The following is a 14,023-nucleotide window of genomic DNA, read 5'->3' as shown; positions in this document are numbered from 1 at the left end:
ATATATATATATATATATATCTCAGGAGGGTGTCTACTTGGAGATCAAAAACAAAGCAGTATAGAATAAAAAGTTGCACAAATCATTTGAAAATGCTCCCTCCCTCCATGAAGGTACAGTAAACAGTGAATGAACAGTGAAGAGTGAACTTTGTGGGCATATCATTTTAGTGTTTATTTAAGTTTATTTATTTATTATTGAGAGAGAGAGAGAGAGAGAGAGAGAGAGAACACTCGTGCATGACAGAGGGGTAGAGAAACAGAGAGAGAGAGAGAGAGAGAGAGAATCCCAAGTGGCTCCATGCAGGGCTCCACATGAGGCTCCATGTAGCAGCTCGAACTCATGAGCCATGGTATCATGACTTGAGCCAAAATCAAAAGTCAGATGCTTAACTGACCGAGCCACCTAGGTGCCCCAGTTTAGTGGTTATTAAAGGTACTGTTAAAGCTTTTTTTGTGGTTTTTTTTTGTTTTTTTATTTTATTTTTGGGACAGAGAGAGACAGAGCATGAACGGGGGAGGGGCAGAGAGAGAGGGAGACACAGAATCTGAAACAGGCTCCAGGCTCCGAGCCATCAGCCCAGAGCCTGACGCAGGGCTCGAACTCACGGACCGCGAGATCGTGACCTGGCTGAAGTCGGACGCCCAACCGACTGCGCCACCCAGGCGCCCCCTGTTAAAGCTTTTGAAGACTAACCATTCCAGGAGTGGCTATATAATTTGTATGACCCAGTGCAAAGTGAAAATATGCTTTAACTTTGTTTAAAAATTTGAATTTCAAGATAGTGACAGTAAAGCATGAAACAAGAGCCAGCACTTCTAAGGTTGGGACCACAAGAGACTATACACCCTGATCCCTTCTTTGATTAAGTCAACTTCTCTGTATTTCTTAGTTACTTAGCACTCTCTATTATTCTTAGTCCTTTGTGTTTCATCCTTAACTCTCCCACTAGCCTGTAAATTCCTTGTAGACAGACACTCTGAAAAGAACATGGGTTCTGGAATCAGGCAAATCTATCTTAAGTTATTAATTGTATGAACTCAATCGCGTTATGTAATTTTTCAGACTCAGTCTTCTCATCTATAGAATGGGAATAATGGAAGTACCTTCAAGACAGGGCTGCTGTGAGGATAAAACAATTCACAGTGTTTGGCCTATAGTATATACTTAAAAATGGTGACTATTCGTCTTACTGCATTATAAGATCGTTGTGAGGATGACAATGAGATAACAAAAAGAACTCCGCAATGTTTAATGACACAGAGTTGGTTAAAAAATAGGATGATAAATTCATACAGTACTGCTTTGCTAACATGGATCTCTACATTTGCTCAGAGCACTCAATCACAGCACTAAAGAATGGTACACAGGTGGAAGCAACAGCATCACCTGAAAGCTGGTTAGAAAAGCAAAATATCAGACCCCAGCCCAGACCTATTAAATAAAGAACTCTGAGAGTAGCACCTTCTCATCTGGGGCGGGGTACCAAGCCCTCCAGGTGATTCTGATATGCTCTCAAGTTTGAGAACCACTGATGTACTACATGAGCTGGATCTGTAAGTGGATGAAGAAAGTCTTCTAAGCTGTATTTTTATTAAATCATAAAGCAAGGTGTAAGACATTTCCCAAACTGATTTCAAGCCGAGATTTTCTAGAATTGAGGCCCATTTCTCCACCCTGGCAGATACTAGTAAAGAGTGTTCCTCTGGCCAATGTTGGAGGAATCACACTCACTCCTACAACTTACACCCATTTTGCTTTTGGGAAGAAGGATTCACAGGTATTTTCCTTTTTGACTTTTTATACTGTCAGAAATTTTAACTATAACTATACATATATATATGTAAAATACATATATAAAATACATATATATGTGAACACATATATAAAATTCATACATGTGTAATAATAAAAACCTCTTCTCGTTGGTTCTTTAAAAATACACCTCTCTATTTTGTAATGAAGAAAGTAAACAAAAAAAAGCATGGCTCTGTTTAACTAAAATGAGGCTAGAATAAAAGGTATTTGAAAGTCAGGCCAAGTAATGAGGCCTGTTCTTCTAGAAGCAGAGAACTAACCCTAATCTGTGGACTTCCAACCAACAGAACTGAGCAAACCCTCCTTGCTGGGGAAATCCTGACAGCAGGGCCTCTAATTTCATGAAATAAGCTAGGTTGACCTCGAAAACTGTTGGCAAGGAAATTACACAGGAGCAAGGGCACTTCACACAATTCTCTCTTTGGATTTCATTCTTTTAGGGCTGGTTTCCATGGAAATCTGCACCTGCCAGTTCCCTGGGGTCTCTAAGCCTGAGGACTCTAAGGAAACATGGAACAGAAAAGTGGGAACAATGCAGATTTCATAGGCTTCTTTCACTTAGCATTTTTGCTTATGATATTCTCAGAAGACTAACTGTGAGACTGTAGAGAAATTCCATTTGTAATATGCCCTTTATTTACCACTTTCTTGCTTTCTGGAACCTTGAAAACATAAGATAGCAAGGCTTCAATGCACGAGTATTTTGTATACAGATATGAAATTGGGTCAAATGCCAGGAACATTATTGTTTTCAGAATGTTTTGGTAATGATAAGAATCCTTTATATTTACAGGAAGAAATCCTTCCCAAAGAACCCAGGACACTTTAAATCTTTAAAATTCGCCTTGAGCCACAGAAATAAGAGCACATATTTTTACTATCTGGAATTCAAAGTGTTAGAGACACTAAAACAGGTGGTCACCAGCTGGGAAGTAGTGAGTTCAGCCAGGAGACCTCTAAGAACCCTTCTGGAGTAAGGACATGTGACAATTGTAGTTAGAGATCAGAATCATCTTTGCTGGCCCATACATGAAGCTCAGTCCTGATCAGGTCATAGCTCTGTGCCCTCCCTCTCCTCCCACAAGAATTTAGGTTGAGAAAGGATTACATGCAGTTCTCCCCTGACAGGGAGGAGACAACAAGCTCTTTCAGGGACATCAGTCAATAGTGACTGAGCTCTGACTGGGGATTTCGAGGTGGGGAGGGGGGCGGAGAAAGGAAGGTGATAGCAAATAAATAAAACAAAGAAGTATCTAAAGCTTACGGCTTTTTAGGAATGCACACTACATGATGCACCTACCATTTTCAAAGGGCAGGGTACTTGTATTAATCCTTACTCTGAAAAATCAGCCTTGTTTCTGGGACACTATTTCAACATTAACCAAGAAGTTCAAGGCAAGGCTGACTTGTTTTTGTTTTTGTTTTTGTTTTGTTTTTTTAGTGTTTTTTTGTGTATGTATTTTTGTATTTGGTTTGCTTGCTTTGCTTGTTGGTTGGCTTTACTTGGGAGGTTTTTTTTTTTTTTTTAATTTTTTTTAACAGTTTTAGTGAAGTATAACTTACATACCAGAAACTCTTCATTTTAAGTATTTCAACAAATTACCGTGAATTTATAGAGTTGTGTAACCATTGCCACAATCCAGGGTTAGAACATTACCATCACCCCAAAAGATCCCTTAGGCCCATCTGCAGTCAGTCTCTACTGCAGACAACCTCTGAACTGCTTTCTGTCTCCATAGATTTCCCTTTACTGGACATTTCATATAAAATATACGATTCATATACTGGGAGTCATACAATATATATTGCTTATTGCCTCTGGCTTCTTTAATTTTGCATAATGTTTTAAAAATCCACCCATGTTATAGAATGCATCAGTAGTTTGTTTTATTGCTGAATAATATTCCATCATATGAATACACCACGTTTTGTTTATCCATTCATTAGTTGATGGGCACTCAGAGGGTTTCCACTTTGGGGCTATTATGCATAATGCTACTACAAACATTCATAACAAAAGTCTTTGGGAGAACATATGTTTTCAGTTCTCTTGGGTAGATTCTTAGGAGTGGAATTACTGGGTTGTATGGCAAATTTATATTTAACTTTTTAAGAAACTGTCAAATTATTCCCAAAGTATCTGCACCAGTTTACATTCTCATTAGCAATGTATGAGTGTTCCAGTTTTTCTACATCCTTGCCAATATTTGCTTTAATCTGCTTTCTTTATGGTAATCTTTCCAGTGGTATCTCACTGTGATTTTAATTTGAATTTCCTAAAGGAGTAATGATGTTGAACATCTTTTCATATGCTTATAAGCTATTTGTATATCCTCTTGGTAAAATACCTATTCAAATAGTTTGTTCATTTTTTTTAAATTAGGTTGTTACTCTCAGTACAGTTGACCCTTGAACACCACAAGAGTTAGAGGCACCAACCCCCTTCAAAATCAAAATCCATATATAACTTTCGATTCCCCTCCCTAAAAATTTTACTAATAGCCTCCTGTTGGCCATAAGCCTTACTGATAACATAAACATCCAATTAATACATATTTTGTATGTTATAATAGTATTCTTATGATAAAGCCAGAGAAAACAAAACATTATGAAAATCATAAGAGAAATATATTTGCAGTAATGTAAAAATATGTATAAGTGGACTTGTGCAGTTCAAACTCATGTTATTCAAGGGTCAACTGCATTGAACTGTGAGAGCTCTTTATATGTTATGAATACAGATCCTTTATCAGATATGATTTAAAAATATTTTCATCCAGTTTGTGACTTGTCTTTATTTTATTAATGGTGTCTTTTGAGGTGCAAAAATCTTTGTTTTGAGATGCAAAAGTTTTTAATTTAGATTAAGTCCACTTTATGAAGTTTTTATTTTATGGATCTTAATTTTGGTTTCATATCTAAGAATCATTTGCCTAGCCCAAGATCATGAACATTTCCCCTTATGTTTTCTTCTATAAGTTTTTTTAATTTGTATTTACAAATTTATTTTAGTGTTTATTTTTGAGAGAGAGAGAGAGCATGAGCAGGGGAGGGGCAGAGAGAGACAGACACAGAACCTGAAGCAGGCTTCAGGCTCTGTGCTACCAGTGGATTATAATCCTTTATATATGTTACTGCGTTTGGTTTGCTAAATTGGCCAATTTGTTGACATCAAATTCTTCATAATATTCCCTTATAAGCCCTTTAAATTCTCAGGGTTAGCACTAATAATACTCCCCTCTTCCTGATTTTGATTGTGTCTTTTTTTTTTTTTTTTGTCACACTAGCTAAGTGATTGTCAATTTTGTTGATTTTTCAATGTTTGTCTTCATTAATACTCTCTACTGCTTTTCTGTTTCCATTCATTGATTTCCACTTCAATCTTTATTGTTTCCATCATTCTGCTTGATTTGCATTTAATTTGTTCTTCTCTTCCTATTTCTTAAGACAAAAAGCTAGCTTATTGATTTGAGCTCTATCTTCACTTCAAAGGTAGGTGTTTAAAGCTTTAAATCTCTTTAACCTGCTTCTCTTTAATCTGCTTTTGCAGTACCCCACAAATCTTGATTTGCCATGCTTTGGTTTTTATTCAGTTTAAAATACTTTGATTTCCATATGATTTCTTTTTGACCCATGGATTATTTGAAATATGTTAATTTCAAATAGGGGATTTCCTAAATTTGTTTCTGTTGTTGATTTCTAATTGTGTTATGGTCTGAGGATGTAATTGTATGATTTCAATCATTTTAAATTTACTGAGCCTTGTTTATGGCTTAACATATGGTCTACCCTGGAGAATGTTCCATGTGTGCTACTGCTGGGTGAAGTATCCCACAGGGATGATAGTGTTATTTAAGTCTTCTGCATGTTTGTAAATTTTCCTGTCATACACAATACCACTTTACAAATTATTGAGCATAGGGTATTGAAGTTTCCAACTATTATTACTGGCCATTTTTTCTTCCAATTCTTTCTATTTTTGCTTCACATATTTTGGGGATCTGTTATTAAGTGTTTACACTTAGATAAGTGTTATATCTTCCTGATAATGGCCCTTTTACATTATAAAATGCCCCTCTTGGTCTCTAGTAACACATGTGATCTTAAGTTCTATTTTTTCTGATAATAAGGTTATCATTTACATGGTGTATCACTGCCATGCTTTTGATTTTTACCTATTTGGATAAAAAATGCCTTATAGATAGCATACAGCTGGAGCTTAAAGTTTTATCCCGTCTGACAATCTCTACCTTTGACTAGAATTTTTAACTCATTCACATTTAGTGTAGTTATTGATATGGTTTCATTTACATGCCACTTTGCTTTTTTGTTTTCTTTGTTTCATGCCTTATTCCTCTGTTCCTCAGTGATTCAGATATGGCATTTCAAATATATAACACAGAGCCTGGAATATAAATGTTCCATCAATTGTCATAGTTATAATTATTTCATATGCCCAGGGGATGTCCTCTGGGTTGACAATGGAGGTATTTGTGTGAGTGAAGGTGGGAATCCACACCCAATATCCCTCCCCTTTATTGGACTTATGCTAGGATAAGTCATGCTAAGGAAGCACTCCTAAAAAACAAACATCAAGGACTCACTGTAGCCTCACAACCCTATTGGATTTGGAAAAAGTGCCACTAGATGAGGTGGGAGGGGAAGTAGGAAAGGTGAGAAGGGAGAGGGAACTGAACAGAAGGTAGAGAAAGCCACTGATTTGCCTTAGGTGGTAGTAGAAAGAAGGTGAGAGCAATTGAAGGTGGCAAAATGAGCAGAGAAGACTGATTCTGCCTGAGGCCACCTCACAGATCCCATTTTAGGAATCCAAGGACTTCTCCCTTCTCTTTCACAACAACCCCAAGCATCTGTATATCTCTATGACTCACCACTCTCCTCTATCAGCAAAACATGTAGTTTCACTCCTCCTCCTTGCCTCCCAAATTGGTCCCAAGCCCAGAGATTTCCCAAAACTGTGTCTCATTTATCCCCCTTGGCAGGCAGCACTAAGGACTGACATGCTGTTGACCAAGTTTACCTGTTCTGGTATATGTTGTTTTCTGACATATGGGCCTTTCCACTAAGGCTCTAGAATATAGCCTCTTTGAGTGAATCAGTTAGGATGTTAGAGGATATATTGGCTTCCATAACTGACAAGGCCCAAGGGGAGGATGGGGATCAAATATGGTTCAATCAGGGTTCTGCTCCATGTTCCTGTGATACTCTTGCCTCTGCCCATCCTCACATTCATCAACAGGCTGCAGCAGTTTCAGGAATTGTACCTCAACAGCATAGTAGACAGAGGGAGAAAGGGACTATTCCTTCCTCTGGCTCTCTCTACAGAAAAAAGAACTTCCTTTACCATCATCTCCTTGAAAAGATACCCATTTCTGAGCCAATTCCTGTGGTCCAAGGAATGGCACACAATGGTTGGCTACAGCCTGAATTCTTCAATTGACCACTAGCAAACTTCTCAGGATTTCATGTCCACATGAAAACTCTGAGAATCTTGGTAAAATGCAGGTTCTGGTTCAGGAAATTTTGAATGAAGTCTAAGATTCTGCATTTCTAGTATCCTGGGTAACACTGGTAGTCTGCACTTTGAGTACAAAGGAATAGTGGGCATGTGGACTAGATAGGGAAGGGCCTGTAAGCTTTCATCCACCATTGAATTCACAGGGCCTACAATATTACTCAGTGCCCAAAATGTATCCTACAAATATCTGTTAAATTTTGAAGAGTATCTGCCAAAAACTGGGAAAATGATACGTAGCCAGTTAACAGATCTTTGTAATCCATTACTCCTCTTCAGACACAACTGTCAACTTCTGAGCCTTTCACTATTATTTAAAACACTCATTAGGGGCACCTAGGTGGCTCATTCAGTTAAGCGGCCAATTCTTGATTTTGGCTCAGGTCATGGTCTTGTGGTTTGTGGGACTGAGCCCTGTGTTGGGCTCTGCACTGACAGTGTGGAGACTGCTTGGGATTCCCTCTCTCCCTCTCTCTCTGCCCCTTCCCCACTCATGCAAGCACACCCTCTCTCACACACACAAAATAAATAATTAAACTTAAAAAAAAATTATAGGGGCGCCTGGGTGGCTCAGTTGGTTAAGCCTCTGACTTCAGTTCAGGTCATGATCTCTCCATTAGTGAGTTCAAGCCCCATATCGGACTCTCCACTCTCAGTGTAGAGCCCACTTCAGATCCTCTGTCTCTGTCTCTCTCTGCCCCTCCCCTGCTTGTGCTCTTTCCTTTCTTTCTTTCTCTCTCTCTCTCTCTCTCTCTCTCTCCTCTCTCCTCCTCCCTGTCAAAAATAAACTTTTACAAATATATATAAAAAATAAAACTCAATAGATTCTGAAATCTAAAAATGAATAAATGATAGAACACTTGTACTTTGAAACTGAAAAGTTACAGAAGTTGTCTTTCCTTGAGAACATGTGTAAGAGATAAGCTCAATAACCCTATTGAAACATCAATATTTAGAAACACGGATCTCCTTTCCAGGTGCACAAAATTTTGCAATTAGAAGTATTATATACAAAGATCACTAAATATTTGAGCTTAGAAGTAAACTGCATTATTCTTTGCAAACTTCTTAGGACGGCCTCTGGTATGGAACAAGGATAAGTGGCATGTGAAAAAAAATTAAAAATGACACAAAGTATCCAAATTTAAACTGAGATACAGAAATGAATGTTGATAGAAGATACTCTTGTTCACATAATATTCTCTAATTAGAAAATATTCATTCTTACTGTTTGTAGCACTAGCTTTGTGTTCTAGAGAGGGAGCAAAGACACAGATGCTTCTGGAATTCTACACATTCACCGAGAATGATAGGTCTTAAGAGAAACCATTATCTTGAGAAGAAAAACTTCAAATGGAAGACTGTAAAACATTAAAAAAAAAAAAAAGCAAAACAGACTTTTGACCTCTGATACCCTAACAAAGCAATTTTTCTGGTATTACAAAGAATAACCACCTTTACAGCAGGCAATGCCAGTGGCCAACATAAACTCTACATGGTCCACCTATCTCATTTTTCTGCTGGGTAGCAGACCTCAGATGATCTTTAGGGGCCCAGTCATTTCCTGTGAAAGGGCTAATCCCCAATCCCCAATTCTTCATTCCCCTTCCCTTACCAGGGAAAAACACATATTTATTCCTTCTGGTCTGATTTCTGGAGGTGACAATTAGTCTCATGGAAATGACTGCAAACTTGTAACAGATTTTTCAGCTGCCCCTAAACTCTAAGCCTGCCTCCAGCCAAGTTCATGGGTTCCTCTATGTCCAAGTAGTTTATGTGTGGCTGTCTTTTTTCATGAGAGAAGTATAGCGTGGAAAATGAAAAGAGAAAGCAGGAGACAGATCTTATCAGCCACTTTTCCCTTCTCCAAGCAGCAATCAGCCTATCCCCTCCAACAAAGAAAGTGTAGGGAGCAAGGCTCACTGCCTTCCCTGACAATTAAAGTAACAAAAAAGCATCTTGAACCAAAGTTCAGACAAATTTGAAAGCCTCAGTGGAGGTGGTTCTAGAGCTGAGAGGCTGGAACATACTATAAACAACTTAGGTGGGAAAAATCCCTACAGCTAAAATTTCCACAAAAAACTAGAAGTTGCTACATTCAAAGGGACATTTTTCCCACCGAGCTCTATGGGAAGACCAGGAGACTGGATGGAAGATGGAGGCACTCCAGGAGATTCCTGAATAGTAGGTAGTTTAAATGGAACCCCAAATTCCTTCATAAAACCAGAACTGTCATAACTCTTGACTCAGAAGCAAGGATAGTTTTCCATAGTAATGACTATACCCTTACTTCATTCTACCCTCCCAACTTCCCTCTGTTGTGCCCCACATTCTTCTCAAGAATTTATGGGGCGCCTGGGTGGCGCAGTCGGTTGAGCGTCCGACTTCAGCCAGGTCACGATCTCGCGGTCCGGGAGTTCGAGCCCCGCGTCAGGCTCTGGGCTGATGGCTCAGAGCCTGGAGCCTGTTTCCGATTCTGTGTCTCCCTCTCTCTGCCCCTCCCCCGTTCATGCTCTGTCTCTCTCTGTCCCAAAAATAAATAAAGTTGAAAAAAAAAAAAAAAGAATTTACACAGTTTTGCTCACCCTTTTCCTAGAATATATGCCAGGTCTGAACTCCTAAGAATTGGCTGAACTAAAATGGCCACAAAAGGATCAAGCAGATAGGTCATTTCACTAGTTTCTAAAAGGTCTTCCCCATTTCCTATCCCTTCTTAATTTCAGACTCAGGAATTCTGAAGAGTGGTGTTAGTGATCAAGACTAAAATAGGAAAAGAGGAAGCTGTGAATGCTCTATCTATTAGGAAACATATTAGAATTAGGAAAATTTGCTTAGGGAAGTTAATTCTCTGAGCTCATTGTTGCCTTTGCAGCATTGGAAACTTTTCAGGAACTCTAAATAATGGGCTTTAAGATAGCATTCCAAAATAAAATCTTCTTTGAAATACTAAGCAATCTAGAAAATTTACAGGACCAAAAGTGTTCATATGCAAGTTTTATACATGCTTTCATCACTGCAAAGTGATGAAAATTTTCCCCATCCTTCCCATGTCTATGCAAATTTTTAATTAAGGAGGTGGCAGTGATTACTAAATATGTACCTTGCCACTTGAGTTTCAGGACACGGTATAAATAATTGAAGCCATTCATTTACAAATGAGACATAAATGAGTAACTATGAAGATCATGGAGTCAATTGTGGAAATTAACAACATTTCATAGGTCAATTAAAACCCACCTAAAAAGTCCTAGTTTTATAATTCTAAACAGTTGCTGCTTATGAACAAGTAAGTATCCTTTAGTCTTCTCTTTAGTAACTATTCCTTCCTTCCCCACTCTCACCACCCCTACACCCAGATTTTTCTTTCTAACAAACATAGAAAGAAAAAGGAAAAGCAAAATAATAACTGTTAAAATTCCAAGATTTTACTTCAAGCCAAGGCCACATTTCTAAGCAACTTTGATCAGGTAAATTACCTCTAAGTGTCTCAATTTTTCCCTCAGAAAATTGAAATAATTTATCACCTTTGATCTGCAAATTTGTGAGGGCATTTAAAGATTGAATGAAACTTACCTGCTGGTATTTGTTTCCAAGAAGATGGAGCAGACGTACTTTTCCCTATTCCTCCTGCTAAGTTCTACTAAAAACCCCGGATGTTATATATAAAACAAACACAAGCATATCTGAAAGGTTAATTAGAGGAAGGCAGTCCATCTAGGGACCTTGGGCCAGAAGAACATAGGTAGTGAGTTCTCTGGGGATTTTTTCTGCTTCATATATTCCAGAGTAGACTGTAGAACTGGCACCCTATGGTCATAGACACAAAGGAAAAAAGAAAGAGAGAGGCAGGAAGAGAAAGAGAGAGGGAGTGAGGGAGGAAGGAAGGGGAGGAAGAAGCAGCCCAAAGGAAAGCCTGCCCTCTCTGGCCAAAGAACCAGGAAAATACAAAAACGTTTAGATAATACAAAGTCTACTCCAGAAATACAAAAACGTTTAGATAACACAAAGTCTACTCCAGCCAAACAACACAGAAACGAACTGCAGCCCAACCCCTACCTCTGACAGCAAAAGCCACATGGAGAACCTAGCTACACAGGCACCCTTGGCAGGCTGTAACAAGGTGCCTCAATTCTCTCTTCCTTGGGAGTATGTCAAAAGAAGCCTAATGGAGATTAAATTTTCACCAGTATTCAGTGTAACAAGAATACTACAACTCATAAGTGTCAGTGGAAGCCATAAGGGGACCCTGAAATTCCATCAAGAAGTCCCTTACTCCCTGGGTGTCAATGGAGGCAGAGTGGAGAACCTGGACTTCCACCTGCACCTGGCAGCAGGAGGTGGCAACCCTACTTCACTCACCAGAACACTATCAGAGGAGGACTGCTACACAAGATTTAAATAAGACCTAGAATCTGTTAATAACCCAAACTGTCCAGGTGTCAATAAAAAAATCATTTGTTATACCAAGAACCAGGAAGAACTCATACTAAATGAGAAAAAGACAATCATAAGATTGCCCCAAAATGATACACATACATTGGAATTATCTCACAAGGATTTTAAAGCAGGCTTAATAAAACTGCTCAGAATAGTTACAAACATACTTAAAATAAATTAATACACAGAAAGTCCTGGCAAAGAAACAGAAGATATAAGGAAAAACCAAATGGAAATTTTAGAACTAAAAAACAAAATAATTGATATAAAAAAAACTACACAGATGGGCTTGACACCAGAATGAACAAGGCAGAGGAGAGAATCAGTGAACCTAAACATAATCGAAATTACTCAATCCAAGCACAAGAGTATACACAGACTAAAAGAAATGGACAGTCTCAGGGATATGTGAACTGCAACAAAAGACCTTGTCATCAAAGCCCTAGAAAGAGGAAAGAAGACTGAAAAAATAAATACAGCAAAAAAATCTCCTAAAATTTGAAAAAAAAAAAAAAAAGGCCAAGTAGCAGGAGCAGGGGCAGCCTACAGATTCAAGCAGAATAAACTTAAAAAGCCAAAGAAATCTATTAACAAGACACACCATAGTCAAAATTTTGAAAACTAAAGACAAAGAAAATATCAAAAGCAGCCTAAGAAAAATGACACATTGCTTTTAGACGTAAAAAAAAACAATTCAAAGAGCAGAGCATCTGTCACCAGAAACCACAGAAGGCAAGGAAAATAGCACAATGTTTTTTAAGAGCTGGAAAAAAAAATCAACCCAGAATCCTATACCCAGTTGACAGGATCCTTCAAGAATAAAGGTGAAACCAACACATTCTCAGGTGAAGAAAACCTACAAGAATTTGTTGCCAGCCAACCTACCTTAAAAGAGTAGCTAAAGAGTGGCGCAAACCACCACAGGGACGGGGAATGCGGCCCAAGCCGCCAGGCCGCCTGCCGCGGAGTTTGCACCATGCTGCTGCTGCTGCTGCCGCCGCCGCCGGCGAGAACTCTATGGGCCTCCTGCTCTCTAGGGCGCCGCGCGCCATTCTCAGTGCGCATGCGCATCCAGCGGCCTCCCAGGCTGCAGCTGTGAACCCACGTAGTGATTAAAGGACTCCTGGGATGTCAGCAATGAAAAAGGTCCACAGGAGGAACAGATATATGGGTTAAGCACAATCAACTGTCCTTCTCTTCCTGACTTTTCTAAATTACGTTTTAATGATTGAAGCAAAAATTGTAACCTTGTCTAATGTGGTTGGCAATGAATGCAGAGAAATTATTTGGGACACCCATGTTCTCAGCGGACATGGGTAAAGGCACCTGAGGGGAGGTAAGATATCTTCACTTTAGTTTCTGTAGTACAGAGTTATATACCAAAAATGCCTTTTACAAAGAGATGCACACACACACACACACACACACACACACACACACACAAACTGTAGATAAAATAGAATTCTAAAAAATGTTCAAGACCGGCAGGAGAAAGAAAATAAAAGGCAATGAGAGCAAAGAGAAATAATAAAAAGGAAGACTTAGGCAATTATCAACCATGTATTACATGTCATTAAAAAGACGTCGTAGCAATTAAAAGACAAGGGTTTGCAGAGTGGATTGAGAAATATGACCCAACTATGTGCTGCCTACAAGAAAGTAACTTCAAATATAAAGATTTAGGTAGGTTGAAAGTAAAAAGATGAAAAAAAAAAAGATAATATGATGCTGTATATTTTATGTGAATGCATATTTAAAGCAAAAATTGATAGAACTAAAAGGAAAAATCGAAAAATCCACTGTTATAGCTGATTACTTCAACACCCCTCTATCAGTAATTTATAGAATAAAAAGACAGAAAGTCAGCAAGGATTTAGAAAATCCAACATTATCAACCAACAAATTCTAAAGTCATTCACAGAACACTCCACACAACAGCAGAAATCACATCATCTTCAATTCTTCACATATATACCAAGATAGACCAAACTTGTCCACAGAACAAATGGCAACAAATTTAAAAGATTTGAAATTGTATAGAGTATGTTCTCTGACCACAATGTAATCAAACTAGAAATCAACAGCATTTGGAAGGCAGAAAGAAAATATTTTAACCCTTGGAAACTAAACAACACTTCTAAATAAACACTGAGTCAAAGGGAAATTCTCACTGGCAAAAAAAAAAAAAAAAAAAAAAACCAAAAAAAGAAAAAATATCAAAATTTGCAAGACATA

Source organism: Herpailurus yagouaroundi, unplaced genomic scaffold (genome assembly GCF_014898765.1).
Source record: "Herpailurus yagouaroundi ecotype Mexico unplaced genomic scaffold, PumYag 196, whole genome shotgun sequence".
Taxonomy (NCBI): domain Eukaryota; kingdom Metazoa; phylum Chordata; class Mammalia; order Carnivora; family Felidae; genus Herpailurus; species Herpailurus yagouaroundi.
Note: the sequence above shows the minus strand (reverse complement) of the source record.